Source organism: Mustela lutreola, chromosome 7 (genome assembly GCF_030435805.1).
Source record: "Mustela lutreola isolate mMusLut2 chromosome 7, mMusLut2.pri, whole genome shotgun sequence".
NCBI lineage: Eukaryota > Metazoa > Chordata > Mammalia > Carnivora > Mustelidae > Mustela > Mustela lutreola.
This window is the reverse complement of record NC_081296.1, coordinates 4343108-4359728: the sequence shown is the minus strand read 5'-3', so window position 1 is coordinate 4359728 and position 16621 is coordinate 4343108. Positions and strand designations below refer to the sequence as shown.

General features: G+C 56.0%; 1 long non-coding RNA gene across 1 annotated transcript; it reads left to right on the top strand.

Annotated features, from left to right (window-relative positions):
* Positions 1-253: 253 nt before the first annotated feature.
* LOC131835500 (uncharacterized) lies at positions 254-9444 on the top strand. The gene is made up of 3 exons (XR_009355201.1): positions 254-638; positions 8453-8501; positions 8714-9444. It is a non-coding gene; the product is annotated as an uncharacterized LOC131835500 (long non-coding RNA).
* The last annotated feature ends 7177 nt before the right edge of the window (positions 9445-16621 follow it).

The following is a 16621-nucleotide window of genomic DNA, read 5'->3' as shown; positions in this document are numbered from 1 at the left end:
GTGACGCGACCGCGGGCCGAGCTCTGCGATTGGCCGGCGCCCGGCGCTGACGCGGCGCCCCGCCCGCCGCCTAATTATTACCGGCCGGGCGGGGCCGCGGGGCGGCGCGCGGGCTGGGGGCGGGGTCGCAGGGCGGTGCGCGGGCTGGGGGCGGGGCCTGGATCCGCGGCGCGCGGCGACTGGCCGGCGCCCCGTGCGGGGGGCGGGGAGGGGCGGAGCGCTGGGAGCCGCTTCCCAACCCTCGCCGCCGGGGTCGACCGGGCACAGGCGCGCGGGCCGGAGGCGCTTGAGGGCGTCGCGTTGTGTGGCCGCGGTTGAGGGTCCCTGTGCTTCCTCGCGGGGCCCGGCGAGCTCCGGCCCCGGACTGCCGCGCGGGAAAGCGTGCGTTCCGCCCGCCGGCCCGGCCCCAGGCAGCTGCCCGGCCGCACGTGCGACCCCGGTCCCCGGCCGGCGAGCGCAGGGTCCGAGCTCCAGGGGCGCCGCGCCACCCGGTCCGGGGCCCCGGCGTGCGGAGGGGAGCGCGCGCGCACCGGACGCACGGTGCCCCGCGCCCTCGGGAGACCCGGGCCCGCCGAGCCGTGCGGGCGGCGCCCCAGCGGGAGGCCGAGGTCGCGCCCAGAGCGGTGGCGGGCGGGCAGGTAGGAGCCGGCCGGGTCTGGCCCGATTTCGATCTGACGTTTCATTCGCGGTGAATTGTTTGCGTTCAGCGTGATGTTGGGAAACTACCGAATCGGGACCATCGTACCTCGGCTGCCGAGTCGAGCCCTTCCTTCGGTGCTTGGAGGGAGCATCTCCCCGCCCTCCCCGCGCCGGGCCTGCTTTGGGGAGCGATTTCGGTGGGGCCGGCAGCGCGAAGAGCGGGTCTCTGCAGACCGCCCTCGGGGATAGAAGCGGCGAACCGCGGCGAACGTACCGGCCGCGGGGGTGGGGGGGTCTTCATGGAGGAGCGGCCTTGGGGTTTGGCAGCAGAGAGCGTAAGGCCTGGCCGTGCCGGGAACCGAGAGCAGCAGTGTCCCGCTGTCCTGCAGAGGCAGGCAGCTGGGATCCGGGGTTTGAAGAAGTCCGATGTGTGGCGGGGTGACACGTGTCCAGTGTGGAGCTGAGCCTGGCCTCGGCAGGAGGACGGGGACAGTCCTAAGCGGAGCTTGAAGGAGGCAAAGGTGCTGGAAGGGTGTCGTTAACAGTCATTCAGATTTGATTTTAAACACAGACCCGCCAGTGGTGGGTTGACCCAAGAGAAGGGGCTTGTTGCCCAAGGGTCTCATCTCTGATCGTGGAGACCAGGTGATACTGGAGACTAGAGAACGTTTCAGGACCAAGTATTCCGAGTCTTGAAAGCCAAATTGAGTACTTGGCGGGAAATGGGAAGCCACTGAGGAGGGAAGGAAACCGTGGATTATAAGGTCGCGGTGGGCTCCGCTGGTACCAGGAATAATTTCGCAGCCTGAGGTCCTCTCAACTGTGCACTGCCCTCTTCTCACTGGGTAGTAGAACTGTATGGAAGGATTTTAGGATTTGGGCCCCGGCTAGCCTCCCTACTGAGACGCGGTTCTGGCTCGGGGGCAGTGAGCCATACCCATGTTCTCCCAAGGTCTCAGTTTTCTATTCATGCAGGAAGCGTCGGTGAGTAAAACAAAGAGGCCTGCCCTCATCCACGTCTCATTCTAATGGGCAAAACATGGAATAAGCGTTTGTGTTGTGGGTTAGGAGACGGTGAGCGGTGTAGACAAGAAAACGTAGGCCGGGTCGAGGACGGGGTCAGGTTGCCCTGTTAAACACAGCGATCGGTATCGGCGTGGCCGGGAAGGTAAGGTCTGAACAGTTGTGAGAGGTGAGGGTCTAGTCAGTCTGAGGAACTGGGACAAGAGCTTTCCAGCCTGAGATCCGTTAGGCGGGGGCTGGAGGCAGGCCCGCTGTGTCCACAAGAGTTTGTGGGTGCCTACATGTCAGTTCTCTTAGGTGGGTGCTAGGCGTGGAGCCACTGGGCCATGTGTGGCTTCTAGCTGTCCTGGGAACTGCTAGACTGTTCTCCCAAAAGGGGTGCGCTGGCAGGGAGGGAGGGAGGGAGGGTCCCTCCAGCCCCTGGCGACCCCTGTGAAGGGCGGTCCTCCTGATGAGAGCCGCCCTGGTAAGAAGGAAGTGGAAGCTCCTGCTGGGATTTGCATTTCCCTGAAGCACATCTTTTCTTGTGCTTATTGGCCCTTTGTGGATCTTCTTTAGAAAAATGTCTGTGGAGAGCCTCTGCTCATTTTTAAATTGGGTTATTTGTCTTTTTAATTTGGGGCTGTAGAACTCTTTCCGTATTTTTCAGTTGATTGCTTTGTTTTTATCAAAATAGTGTTTTCCCTGTTACTTTAAAATCTATATACTTTTTGGGGCGCCTGGGTGGCTCAGGGGTTTAAAGCCTCTGCCTTCGGCTCAGGTCATGATCTCAGGGTCCTGGGATCCAGTCCCACATTGGGCTCTCTGCTCAGCAGGGAGCCTGCTTCCTCCTCTCTCTCTCTCTCTCTCTCTGCCTGCCTCTCTGCCTACTTGTGATCTCTGTCTGTCAAATAAATAAAATCTTTAAAAAAAAATCTATGTACTTTTTGTTTTATGTCTTACTGCTTGCAACCAGAATTGTCCACACCAAACTAATTAATATTGACAATAGATGATACTACGAACTAATTTCCGACAAATGCTGATTTTTGGGGAACAAACACCTTTTTTTTTTTTTTAAGATTTTATTTATTTATTTGACAGAGATCACAAGTGGGCAGAGAGAGAGGAAGGGAAGCAGGCTCCCTGATGAGCAGAGAGCCCGATGCTAGACTCGATCCCAGGACCCTGAGATCATGACCTGAGCCGAAGCCAGCGTCTTAACACACTGAGCCACCCAGGCGCCCTGGAACAAACACCATTTTTAAAAAATGATGCTAAGGAAGTAGTTTTGTGTCTTAGAAATGGCTGTTGAACTGTATGGATTTTCCCCATCTGTGAAGACCATTGCGCAGATCATTTTCGTATTTGGTCTGTAGTCACAGAGTAGCAGATTGATACTTAAGCTGATTTTTTCCTTACACTTTCTATTTTCATCTTTATCTGGGTGATTTAGCCCAATCCATCCATGGTATCAAATTTGTTTTCCATTCAATGGTTCTGAACTCCTGTCCTACCCAGGGTAAATGTTCTTCTCCTATATGCTCCCTTCTGCACTAGCTCCGGGAGACTTTCTCCCCCCAAAGGATACTTACCGTAGAGTGAGAGATACTTACCCTAGAGAGAGAAATGGGGAAAAGCAGAACGTGCAGCGTATGAGCAGAGGACCTGCCAGGCGTCTGGCTGTTGGCGTCCCGGCATCCACGGCGGTCCAGCCTTCCCCACCCGTGCTCTCTTCTCCCCCTGTGCAGACAGGAAGGGATGCCGTTCAGATACCCTCCATCAGCAGCAGCCTGGGGGTAGGGGACAGATGCAGCCATCCCTCCTCTCCTCCCCGGGGCCAGGGTCCACCTGCTGCGCCCCTGGGCAGTCCTGAAGGCCAGCCTGCTTGAGGCTGCCAGTCCTCTCCATGACGCTCACGATCTCCTAAATCCTAAACACACGTTTCCCAGTGGGAGCTGGGCTGTCCAGCAGGATTCTTGGTAGCTTTCTCAGTCTCTGCATGACTCATGGGTCCGCTCAGGTGTTTTGCTCCCTGTTTCATTGATTTTCAATAAGTTTTGCTTATTGAAAATGGTCTATTGCATCAGGATCTGCGAGCGTGTGGGTGTCCACCTGCCCCTCAAGTCCCACTGCCTCCCCACACTAGGACGCGACATTGCCTGCCGAGACTCAGATCACAAACCGCAGTCCTGAGGGCCCTGGCGGGCCTGTGGACAGCCTGCGGTCGCTGATGCTGCTTTGTGGGCCTGATGGGGGCCGCAGACTCTCTCCTCAGAAAACTGCGCTGACCGTATGTCAGGTGTCAGGTTTTCGGTCCAGGGGAGAAAATTCCCGTACCTTCTCCACACTGTCTGTGGCCCACGGATGTGTGTCCAGGAACTCCACAGTCAGAAGGACACAGATGGCTAGTGGCCTTCTGTGATCAGTGTGTAGAGCCTTCTCTAGCACGCTGACATCTTGAGACAAGCATGTATCACTCTCAAGTCGGGGAGGGTTGGGCCCCACGGGGGCAGAGACAAGGAAGAGTCCCAGTCAGAACCACTGGCCGTGCTCACACTCACACCGCCCAGGGCCAGCCGCTGCATGTCCTCCCTGCTGCCCTGGCTGGCAAGGCCCTGCTTATCAGAGGACGCAGTGTTTATCCACTTTACTACGATTCTTTATGAGGCCATCCTGATTATTCAGCGCTCAACTTACCTGACTTTCTTTGTTCATGACTTAATACAACTGGGCTGTTTTCCCGGCCTCGGTTATAGTGCTCAGTTTTAATTCATAAATTGGTTCCTGGATTTATACATCCGTCTTGGTTCCTTGGCTAATGTGAGTCTGCCTGTGAGAAATGAACCTGATGACAAAGGTAGCCTTTGGAGCTGCAAGGTGGTTACTGCTTCAGGATGGGAAGTGCTGCTCCCGTGAAGCCTCGGGGGACACCCCACTGGCCTCATCCAGGCAGGAGGTCCTAACAACACCCGTGATGGCAAAGATGGCCACTCTCGGCACCTAGCACTCTCCTAAACCCAACCGTGTATCGCTTTTCTTCATTCTACTGGTCATTGCTAGGCTAGGCTCCTAACTCGAGTTCAAAGGGTCATCTGTTTTTATTATCATTTTTAAAACATACGTTCTTGTATTTATCATTTCTACTCTTTTTTTGTAGCTTCCAATTGATTTAAATACTTTTCCTTAACTAATGTTTTCCTAATAGTCTCATGAGGACATTTCTCCCCTTCTCCTGAAACCATCCAGTGGATATCTGTCTTCTTGTCATCTGTCTGATACTTAAGCTTTGAGGACAGTGAACTCACCACCGAGCTTTTCCCGTGCAGGTCTCACACTGATTTCCATATTGGCTTTGTCTCTCTTCCACGAGGCTCCTTTCATTTGTATTTTCAGAATTTTACTACTTTTTTTTTTTTTAAGGTTTTATGTATTTATCTAAGAGAGAGTGAGAGAGAGAGAGAGCACTAGCAAGGCGGAGAGGGAGAAGCAGGCTCCCTGCTGAACGGGGAGCCCGACACAGGATGGGATCCCAGGCCCTGGGATCCCACCTGAGCTGAAGGCAGAGGCTTCACTGACGGAGCCTCCCAGGCGCCCCTCAGAATTTACTTTAAGCCCGTCTCGGGCTGAGGAGCTGTGCAAAAGAGGACACGTGATAGCCAAATGCGACGTGGTACCTGGGATGGGCTTGGGGAACAGATGGAGGGCATGAGCTGAGGAAGACTGAACCAGGCACGAGCCACAGATAGGGGTAACGTGTGTGTCTGTGTTTGGTTCACTGATTGGGACACGTGGACCGTAAGATGTCACCGGGGTTGGGGTGGGGGAGTGGGTGTGTGGCATGTAGGACCTCTCCGTACTGTCTTCGTGCCTTCTCTAAAAATCTAAAATGAAATTTTTATTGAAAAACCAAACCTCCCTAGCCCCTGAGACACCCATCAGAACCTGTCTGCGAAGGGCTCCTGTGCGGCAGGGACAGGCTTTGGCTGGGCCCGGGGCCAAGAGACCTCACTCTCAGCCACTTAGTGAGCAGGACGCTGGATGCCCACCCATTGCCAGGAGGTGGGTGCTGGGTGGGCCCTGTTTTCCCAGCGTTGCGCCCCGCGCGGCTGCCCCACACGGACGGCTGCCGCGGGCCTCCTCGTCCTTCGGCCTCCAGTTGTGGTTGTTCATGGGAAATGGGAAGGAGGTCGAGGGAGAAGAAACCCGGGGCAGGGGTCCTTCTGGGTCCCAGAGGGGAGCGATCTCTTCTGTCAAAGGCCCGGCGCCGTCACTGTGGCCTCTCGCTTTCAGCTCCTCGCCCCAGGTCTGGAAACAGCATCCCCTCTTGCTCTTATCAGCCTGAAGCACAACCCTCACTTAGCACCACGGGTGTTGGCGTATCAGGAACACCTGGCGAGCCCCCAGGCCCCGGGTACCGCACGGATACGTGCTCGCCCTCGATAAGTGTTCGTCAGATCAGTGAACCAGCCAGTGAATCACAGACTGGCACAGTTACCAGAGACCCTTGGCACATGGGACCCAACAGCCCCGTGGTTAGAACACAGGGAGGTGGGCGCTCCGGGCTCGACTGATGGCTCTTTGACTTAACCGGACGCGCAACCTGGGATGAGCTGTGCAGGTTGTCCAAGCTTCCATTCCTTCTCTTGAAAGTGGAGATCGGGGGTGCCGGGGGGCTCTGTCGGTGAAGCATCATGATCTCAGGGTCCTGGGATCGAGTCCCTCATCAGGCTCCCTGCTCAGTGGGGAGCTTGCTTCTCCCTCTCCCTCTGCTACTCCCCCTGCCTGTGCTCTTCCTCTCTGTCTGGCAAATAGATACGTAAAATCTTAAAAAACAAGTAAAGTGGAGATCATCCTATTTTCTTCATTAAGTTGATTACATGAAAAACAATTTAAGCAGAGTGCTTTAGCACAGTGTGTGGCACAAAGATAAGCGCTCCGTAAACAGTAGTTCTGCGTGCTGTCTCACCCGGCCGTGGCTGAGATCCCATGGCCTTGTGCAACAGACCAACCAGGAAGGAGCCAGCTCGGCGTACTTGGCAAGCTGAGCAGTGAACACGTCCTGCCCTACGAGTGCCCCGAGGAACCCTAAGTAAAACAATAAGGAGACACCATGTCTTGCCTCCAAAATGAGAAAATTGCTTTAGTCATGATTAAGTTATCTCAATACCGGAAAGGACACAGTGAATCAGGGACTCGCAGTCACTCAGTTTGGGGCTCAAAAGTACCAGGTCGCAGTTGCTTTTTGTTTTTGTTTTGTAAGATTTTATTTCAGAGAGAGCCCTAGGCTCTGAAGGAGAGAGAATCTTAAGCAGACTCCCTGCTGAGCCCCACACGGGGCTCCATTCTGTGACCTTGAGATCAGGCCTTGAGCTGAAACCAAAAGTTGGACGCTCACCCCGGCGGAGGCATCCACATGCCCCTGGAATAGTTTCAGATTTAGAATGGACCTACTTCTGCCCCAGTAACTGTATTTAGTAGTCGAGATCATAGAAATACAGAAAAATGTCTGACTAAAGAAGTTTCCGAGACCGTTGCTTGTAATCATGACAGACGGGCAGCCACCAGGTTAGGCAGATGATAGACAGACACAGAGAAATAGGTAGAAAGCCACCTAAATAGCCATCAATAGGAAAAACCTAACTAAATTAGGATCTAGCCATTCTGTGGATTGCTACATGGCTGCTGAGTCCAATCAGGTCCGTCTCCAGGGTTGTGGCATACTGGGGTTCAGGTTGTGCACTGCACAAGGGAGCCACAGCTAAAGGTGCTTCATTGACATCTTAGACACAGCCTGAGAAATGAGAGCTTGTGGGTTGTCCTAAGTGAGCAGTGGCACGGGCGCCCAGGTGGCTCAGTGGACTGGGCCTCTGCGTCTTGGTTTCAGCTCAAGTCATGATCTCTGATTAAGTCATGAGATTGAGCCCCACACCAAGCTCTGTGATCTGCATGGAGTCTTGTCCCTCTCCCTCTGCTCTTCTCCCTGCTTGCACTGGTGTTCTCTCTCTCTTTCTAAAAGAAAATCCTTAAAAAAAAAAAAAAAAGTGAGGGGCATGTGGGTGGGTGAGCGGGTTAAACATCTCCCTTCGGTTTGGGTCATGATCTCAGAGTCCTGGGATCGAGCCCTGCATCAGGTCCCTGCTCAGTGGGAATCTGCTTCTCTTTCTGCCTCTGCTGCTCCCCCTGCCAGTGCCCTCTATCAAATAAGTGAGCCAAGTCTTTACAGAAGATGCACTGAACAAGAGCTGTCACACACGGCCATGCACACACTCCATGGTACACACGTGTGTGTGTGTGTGTGTACTTAAAGCTGTGCTCACGTATACCCTGGGAGCCTCCTCTTTTTGCTCACCTACTGCCCCAGTTCCTGCCCAACCGTGAATCTAAACCAAACTGCCGTTCTGGGGATGGAGCAGGCCCTCTGGGGCAAGCCCCAGGCCTCTGGGGAGTTTGGGGTGTATGGGGGGACAGTGTGGCTGCTTCCTTCCATGCACCAGAATGCGCCCTGGCGGAGTGGATGGAACCGGGCAGAACGCACTAGCACCAATACCGTATTTGAGGCGGGAGCGCCTTCCTAAAAACCTGTGGGAGGGTAAAGGCACTGGCCAGGCCGGCAGAGGCCCCGCTGACATGTGCGTGTGCGGTGAAAGCAGGTGGCGGGAGGTGAGGCCCAGCGCGGCTGCAGTTCGGTACCCATGTGTGCATGCAGGTCGGGGGTGGGGATGAGCGGGACGGGGGTGCCACCGCCGGCTGGGGGAGCTGGGAAAGCCGATTCTGAGACGGTGCTCTTTTCTCTTCATTGTATTTTCAGCACTTTGCAGCGTGAATGTACTCACCTAACTGCCTGCGTAGATAGAAAGGTAAATTAAAATCAGGAATGACAGGGCGGCTGGGTGGCTCAGTCGGTTGGGCCACCGACTCTTGGTGTCGGCTCAGGTCATAACTCAGGGTCCTGAGATCCAGCCCCGCGTCCAGCTCCGCACACGGGGTTGTCTGTGTCTTCCTCTCCCTCTGCCCGTCCTCATGCTGGCTCGTGCTCTCGCTCCTGAATAAATAAATCTTCTTCAAAAAGTTCAGGAACGATGACAACAAAGAAATGCCAGTTTGAGTTTCCACAGCTGGGCCGCTCCCCAGGTTACGGCAGTTTACAGAGTCTGCAAGCCCACCTACAAAGCTCCGTGAAGAAGACAGAAGAGAAAGTTCTGGGACTATGAACACGTGTCAGGAATACATTCAATGAAAAAGGCGCGTCTCAGAACAGCAGTCTCTTAATGTCACATCTGTGTTAAAAATACAGACACATATCCGTTTGCATATAATAAATGCCTGAAAAGATAGATACCAAACGATAACCTAGTGTTTATCGTCTCTGAGGGGTATGAGAAAGCTTACTTTGCAATGTTCAAGTTTTTCCTAATGAATAGTTATTAATGTTGTATTAAAAACTGAATTGTATATAAACAGAGATAAGTTATGTGTGTTCATAGTACATATGTATCTACATGCCTAGGAAAATCGATGGAAATGTCGTGGACCACATATTTAGTACTTGTCTCTGAGTTGAGGGATTAGGGATAATTATTACTAGTGCCTTTTTTTAATGTATTTTTCCTATTTTAGGCAATGACTTTATATTTTAAAATCTGAAAAGAACTTTTTAAAAAACCAGAACGTTAGGGGCGCCTGGGTGGCTCAGTGGGTTAAGCCTCTGCCTTCGGCTCAGGTCATGATCTCAGGGTCCTGGGATCGAGTCCCACATCGGGCTCTCTGCTCAGCAGGGAGCCTGCTTCCTCCTCTCTCTCTGCCTACCTCTCTGCCTGTTTGTGATCTCTCTCTGTCAAATAAATAAATAAAATCTTTAAAAAAAAAAAAAAAAAACAGAACGTCAAACCAAGAAAAGCCTAATAAAAGTCTGTAGTGTGATCACTGGTTGGTGAAAGTGAGGGATAACTTTATACACGAAAAAAAAAATCTGGGGAAAACTGGAATTTCGTGGAACCTGGATGTGAAATATTTTTCTTCCTCTTCTGAATTTTCCATGTTTAGGGGCGCCTGGGTGGGTCAGTTGGTGGGCGACTGCTTTCGGCTCAGGTCATGATCCTGGAGTCCTGGGATCGAGTCTGGCATCGGGCTCCAAGCTCCACGGGGAGTCTGCTTCTCCCTCTGACCTCCCCTTTCATGCTCTCTCTCTCAAATAAATAAATAAAATCTTTTAAAAAATGAATTTTCCATGTTTACCATTATGAATGAGTGTTATTCTGGTGCTAGAAGAAAGTATAATCATTTCAGAGTTCTTTAAAGATGTATTCATTTATTTTAAAGAGAGAGACAGCTCCAGCGAGCAAGGGAGGGGGGGCTGAGGGAGGGAAGCTGATTCCCCGCTGAGTGTGGGGCCCGACGCGGGCTCGATTCTGTGACCCAGACATCATGACCTGAGCTGAAACCCAGAGTCGACGCCCATCGGACTGAGCCACTCGGACGCCCCTCCGTGTTCTTCATAGCACAGCGAGGTGTGCCGTGCTCAAAGTCGGTCCTTTTGCAGTCCTGCAAGGATTCTCGCCTCAGGAAGGATTTGGCACTCAGGAAGCGCCAGCAGGGGCCAGCCGCCCCCACCCCAGCTGGGACCCAGGACTCCTCCCCACCTCCTCTGAGCCACGTGGACAGAGCACAGGTCCCTCCCCTTGGGAAGGCCCCCCTGCGGCCTCAGGGGCCGGCTGTCCTATTCTGTTTGGTGCTAGGGTGACCCAGGTCCGACTCCCTGAGGTGATGAAGCAGGAGGACAGTTGTCCTGTTGTCCCCGTCGGCCAGGGACTTCCCCGGCTTTGACACCTAAAGTCCTGCCTCCCGGGGAAACCTGCAGCCCCAGAAGGACTGGCAGCTGGTTACTGTACAGTGCGCTGTGACTCCAAGGACACCAAGCTGGGAAGTGCAAGACGCCACCTCCTGCCTCCAACTTGCGGGCCAGTGAGTCAGCTCAGCTGTCTGGGCCCCAGTGTGCCTGCTCTGACACTGCCTGAAAAGGTCATTTTTGGGGACAAAGGACAACAGCATATGTGGAATTATGTTCTACACCGAGGCTGTGTCCGCGCAGGGCTCAGAATGGTCAGGGCAGACTCTCCCCCACGAAGGTCCGCGGGGCTCATGGAGGGATGCCCCAGCTTTCCCATCACAGTAGCTCTCTGTTTTCTGCCTTGCCCCCCCATGAGTGCCCACCTTGAGAGAGGCATGGAGATGACTTCTGCAAAATTACTTACGGGCCAAGCCCACACACCTGCTCTGGAGAGCGTGGGACCATGGGCTGCTCTAGTGCAGGGTGCTACAGACTTTCTAGAAAAACCCAGGATGGTTGATATGACCTGTCCAGTTGGCTGGCTGTGGAGCTCAGATACTTGGTCAAACATTACTCTGCGGAGGTGTTTCTGCATGAGAGTAGCATTTATATTGCTTTGAATATTTGGATTGAGACCTTTAAATGCTTTGAGTAAAGTAAATTGCCCTCAGCAATGTGGGTGGGCCCCATCTAATCAGTTGAAGGCCTGAATAGAGCAAAGACCAATCCCCCCTGCCCCCACAAGCAGGAAGGAGCTCTGCAGCAGAGGGGCCTTGGGACCTGACCTGCGACACCGGCTCTCCCCGATCCCCAGCTTGCCAGCCTGCTCTGCACATTGAGCTTTACTGGCCTCCATAATCACACAGGCCCATTCCTTCAACAAGTACTTTTGTCTCTTGCACACACCCACACCCACACCTTACTGGCTCTGTTTCTCTGGAGAACCCAGATAGAAAACATTTTAGACTCTGTGGGTCATACAGTCTCTGTCACATGTCCCCGTCCATCTCCCGGTGGCTCAGAAGCAGCCACAGACAGTTGGTAAAGGCATCTCACCCTGGGCACTATGGACACTTTACCGGATACTTCTTGGTTGTGGGGACCATCCTGGGCACCGTAGGAGGCTTAGCAGCCTCCCTGGCCTCCCCCTTCTAGAGGCCACTAATAGCCCTTGGTTGTGACACCCCAGCCCGTGCCAGGGCCTCAGGGAGGGGAATGTACCGCCGCCCCCACTGAGCTCCACTGTGTACGTGAACGGGCCTGGCTGCATTCCAGAGAAACTAGTTACGAAATACGCGGTGAGCTGGGCTTGGCCCGCGGGCTGTAGTCTGCCAACCCTTCTCAAGGGCATGGGGACAGCCTTCGCTGGTGGAGACCCAGAGCTTTGCAGAAGAGGCTGCGTGGCTAGAGAGCGAGGGGTTGCAGCTGGAGACCCGTCCCGTCCAGGGCTCTGCACACAGCCAAGTCCAGGCTGCGGAGCCTGGCCGCGCCTCAGGTCGGGGTGGTCAGATGGGTGGGATGCTCCGGTCTGGACGTTGCCCTTGCTATGCTGAGGGGCAGGCCGGACAGCAGCTGCTGCTCTGAGTGCATCACCGCTGGGCTGCAGGGGTGCTCCCCCACCCCCCGGTCCCCGGGCCGCCCTCATGGCTGCCCTCTCCCGCCATTCCCACAGCTGTCCATCGGCACGGAGCAGCTTCTGAACCTCTGCGGACCACCTCCAGTTGGCTACCCAAGCAGATGAGCTTGGTCCACGGGGAAAGTAACTATTTCTCGGGCTCGTTGGCCTGCTGTCTCCTCCCTGATGGCATGGAAGTGGACAGGCCAGGCACAGGAGGCAAGGGGAGGCGGCAGCAGGCCCCTGTGGGGGGACCACCCTAGGGGACCACCAAGGCTGCCACAGAAGGGTTCACAGCTAAGCACTGGGCACATCACACTCCCTCGAAGCTCTGGTTGGCAGGAACTCTATGGTCATTTAAGTCTCCAGAGGAAGATGTTCCGGTCATGCTCCAGGTTAAGGGGAGGGGACACCGCGTTCCACTCCAGCTGGGTCTGTGGGGTGGGCGGCTTACAGCCACTTTGATGGGAGCCAACCTTCCCGGGGCCCCGGCAGGGGGACTCCAGTGCAGGGGCAGGTAACCGTGCCCTGTGCATGGGGCAGGTCACCTGTAGCACAGGGCTCCCTCCAGGATCCTGCCCCCGCCGCCGAGTACCACCCCAGCACTGGGAGTCTGGGTGTGGAGCGTGTCTTCTAGGCAGTCCTGATAGACACACCTCTACCTGACACCTCTTTCGGGGCTCCCCACCCTGCCCTGCAAGCTCTCCCCTGCTCCTTAAGGCAGATCACTGCACCATCCCCGAGGTCCCCTGTGCCCCGCCCATAGCGTGGCAAACAGTCCCTTCCTAAACACATCTTCCTGTCAGCCTGGTTTGAGCGAGCCCGCTGTTAGGGCCCTGCTGGGTATAGTTGGGAGTGACTGTCACCCCAACCCTAGTGAGGCCAGCTAAGCTCACCGGCATCCAGGCATCCAGGCATCCAACATGGGAGTGCGGCATGACAAGGGGTTCACTTCCTTCTAGGAGATGAACATGGGGGCAAACGTCCTAGGTAGGCAGGCCTGACCCAGCCAGACCCTGGAAAGAGAGTGAACATCCCATCAGGGCCGATTTCAGCAAAGGCGAACGGCCCAGGTGTATGCAGAAGGCGTGCAGCCCGGGTGGGAGGCCAGGCTCAGTGACCCAGAGGGTTCCTTACAGCTCTGAGGCTGGGAGTCTGCAAATAGCCCTCGCCGGGGCGACGGGGCACGGGGCACGCAGGTGGCTCACGTGCTGATTGGGAAGGAGAAGGGGAGAGAATCGGCACTTTTCTGGGTGCTTGTGACCCTGGAGGGACAGCTGGGTGCAGATGGTGACAGCACCCCCCGGAGCTGCTACTCAGAGGTCAGGAGAGTCAGCATGCAGGTGTTCCAGAGAAGACGCAGGTGAAACAGGGTCCTCGGCCACCCGACTTCGGACAGCAGGCCGCTGGATGTCTGCCTGGAGGTAGATGCCCGTCCCAGACCATGGGCATCTGGCAGGGACAAGGCAAGGTCCCCTCAGCGTGAGGGCAGCCTGCTGCTGTCAGATACGGGCCGAGGGGCCTGGGCAGCTCGAAGAGCCCCATGGGGTGGGACGATCAGAGAGGGCTAGGTTCCAGGCACATGGGTTCCAGTGCCCAGCAGGTCCCAGGGAAGGACCGGGGGTCCTGTGTCCAAATGACAGCAGACGAGACTAGAGAAGGGAGGCGTGTGGCCTGTGTCGGGGCTCACTCCACATCCCACCAAGTGGGGAGACCAGATGGCTACTCGCTCCCTGCTCCTGGCTCTGCTTCCCCATGAAGCCTGGCACTGGCTGCTCAGGGCGGGGTGGCGCCCGGGAGCAGCGGGGTCCACCTCCGGCGGGAGCTCAGGCTGCAGTTCCTGCCTCCGTGAGGCCTGACTCAGCAGGCCAGAGGTGGCTGAGTCGGCAGGGAGCAGGTGTGGTGGCCTAGATGCAGGGAGCTGGGGCTGGCAGGCTGCCAATCCTAGAGAGGCAGGTGCTGACCCCAGGATCTTCCCGAGCCTCGGTAAACCCCTCTCCCTCGGTCAGCCCCGACCGAGCCCCGCTGCTGTCCACGATTGCCTGTGGACCTGGCCAGTACAGCAGAGGGCTCGCACCGCAGGTGACTGACCAGCCATCCCGGGTTACCCACAGCAGAACTGGTTCTGGGCTCACTGGAGCCATTGGCCACTCTGGGAAGAGTGAGGAGGTCCAGGATTGAGGACCTGGGGCAGCTGGGCGTGAGAAGTGGCCGGGTATCGAGAGAGGCCACGTGCCCCGTGAGTCACTGCTGGTCCCACGGCCAAGCCCCCAGGCCGGATCCCTGGAGTCTGAATGCCGCGGGCTCTGTCCTTGCTCCCAGCTGCTCCGAAGGATCACACAGCTGGCTGTTCGGGAAACAAGTAGTAATTAGCAGCATCTCTGACCCAAATTCCTCCAAGTCTGGTTCGTTAGTCACTCTTGCATATGAGGAAGTGGAGTCAGAAAAACACTGGGCTGGAGTAATCTGGGATTCTGCTCTGGGTGTCTGATCCCGAGTCCCCTGGAGGCTGGAGTAATCTGGGATTCTACTCTGGGTGTCTGATCGCGAGTCCCCTGGGGGCTGGAGTAATCTGGGATTCTGCTCTGGGTATCTGATCCCGAGTCCCCTGGGGGCTTTGCTCTCTTCTCCGGGGTCACGCACGTCCTGCCACCAGATTCTCCTGCAGGACCCGGTGTCCGGCGACTGCCTCCAGCCCCACCAGGCACTCCATGAGTGTTTATGGGGTCACCGCCCAGATACACAGCGTACCCGTTGCAGAAACTAGGAGCCAGAGGGCAGAAGGCAACGGAGAAGCTGATCATTCTGAGGATGCGGAGTCAGAACCAGAAGAGGACAGACCCGGTACAGAGTCTGGTTTCAGGCGAGCAAACAGGAAGCACTCAGGCGGCAGCTCGCCGGCTTCCATGGGGCTTCCAGGTAACGTCCTGTTTGCCGAGGGGCCTCCCCACCAGCTGGTCTGACCGCCAGGTCCTGTGCTCGTATACTTGCTGGCCGTTCACACACCCCCCCCACACACACTGGGTGCACCCCAGTCAGGGAGCCCCAGGCTCCCGCAGGCATTGGTGGGGCCCCGGCAGGGCGCAGAGGGAAGTAGAAGGGAGCTCCCCACGCCAGGGGGGCTGGTGTCCCTGGGGAACTCACTGCACACGGGCACACACACGCATGCACACGCTCACACAGAGCCATGATGCAGGAAAGAGGCAGTGAAGGGTCAGGCTGTGGTGTGACCTGACAGGTGTAAGCCCGGAGCTTTGACAGCCAGGGTGTCGTCCATGTGCCCCGGGCCTGCCCTGTGGCTCCTCCTTGAGGCCCCCGCGCCCGTGTCCTTGCTCACCTCCACCAGCTCTGGCCTGGCTTCCGACATGACTCAAATGCCAGGGGCATGTATGTGCCCGGCCGGGTCTCCACCCTTCCGTGCCAACGCCGGCCCCTGACTCAATGTTTTCCTCACCCCCCAGCTCCACCCTCTCCTGCCCCGCTGGCTCTCATGCTTGGTGTTTGCCTGCTGTGCCTACCACCCACTCAGTGTTTATATGCTGGGCTCCGTGTACGGGCGGTGGGCGGGGTGCTGGGCTGCACTGGTAAACGGCACAAGGAGCAAGACGAGAACGAGCCGATTGCACACAGTGCGCCGCGCGCCAGGCTGGGCGAAAGCCCCTGTGGCCATGGTGGGGAGCGGGGGCGCGGTGGAGCGGCGAACCCAGAGGCTACAGCCGCATCTTGGTCATAGACTATGCCGTGCATTCTAGCTTCATGTCCATCTGGCCCCATCACCCAGCTTTCCTCTTCCTCATTTATTCCTTGACTCATGCACAAACCATGAAACACCTGTTAGAGGCCAGATGCTCTGCCAGGTTCCGGGAATGCAATGATGATGAAGACAGGTTCCCATGCGACCCTGGACTTCTAGGATCCCAAATGGGGCCTGCTCCTCCCGGCTCCACTGCTCCCCCTGCCTGGAAGACCCTAGTCCCTCCCTCCAACCCCTTACTGGTTTACCACCTCCATCCTTTAGACCCTAGCTCTAAACCCTCCTCAGGAAAGGTTCCCTGTCCCCTTGACCAGTTTAAGGCCCCATTATGATGCGCTTATCAAAACCCGTCATTTTCTTTCAGAGCACCTGTAATTATGTGTTTATTAGTGGACTACTTCATTAATGTTGGTCCTCCCAGTCACAGTGTCCCAGATCATTTATTACAGTGTTTACGCTGTGTAGCGCATGGTAATGCGTTTAATAAATACAAATGGGATGAATGGGTGGATGGATGGATGGTTCAATGGTTGGATAGATGGATGGTTCAATGGATGGATGGATGGACGGATGGATGGTTGGATGGATGGACGGATGGATGGTTGGATGGATGGACGGATGGATGGTTGGATAGATGGATGGTTCAGTGGTTGGATAGATGGATGGTTCAATGGATGGATGGATGGTTGGATGGATGGATGGATGGATGGATGGATGGACGGATGGATGGATGGACGGATGGATGGTTGGATGGATGGATAGTTCAATGGTTGGATAGATG